The sequence below is a fragment of the Calidris pugnax genome, unplaced genomic scaffold, assembly GCF_001431845.1.
Source record: "Calidris pugnax isolate Ruff unplaced genomic scaffold, ASM143184v1 scaffold28, whole genome shotgun sequence".
Classification (NCBI taxonomy): Eukaryota; Metazoa; Chordata; class Aves; order Charadriiformes; family Scolopacidae; genus Calidris; species Calidris pugnax.
This window is the reverse complement of record NW_015090842.1, coordinates 1,600,444-1,601,035: the sequence shown is the minus strand read 5'-3', so window position 1 is coordinate 1,601,035 and position 592 is coordinate 1,600,444.

The window sequence follows — 592 nt, the reverse complement described above, 5'->3', positions numbered from 1 at the left end:
GTTCAAGGGCAGGTTGGAGGGGGCGTGGAGCAACCTGGGCTGATGGGAGGGGTCCCTGCCCAGGGCAGGGGGTGGCACTGGGTGGGGTTTAAAGTCCCTTCCAACCCAAACCATTCTATGATACGCTTTAGTGCCTGCAGCAGCCCTATTTTTTCCTATCTCTAGCATTTACCGTTCTCAATGGGAAACGTTTGTAAAATCCCTGGTACCAAGTAGATCTCGCTGTTGCAAAGTGGTTTTAGCTGTCACTCGCACTACATTCTCCTCCTGGCCCCCCTCCAGCCGCAGCGCATTATCTCCTCGGCCCCGCTCCCATAATCCCGTCCATCCCCGCGGGTTTATTCCCAGGCAGTCCCCTCCCTCCCCGCCTTTCAGCCCGAGTGCGGGGCCGGGCTCGCCGCTCCGGAGCCGTTATCCGCCTACAGCTCCTTTACCCAAGCCCCAAATCCCCGCAGCCTCCCTTCCCTTTCCCCGGGCACCGCAGAGGGAGGGGAGGGCGCGGGGCCGGGGTTGCTCTGGGCCCCCTGCACCCCCCACCGCCCCCCCCTCAATCCATGTGCAGCGCCGAGCACCCCGCGGCCGCCGCCCGCCC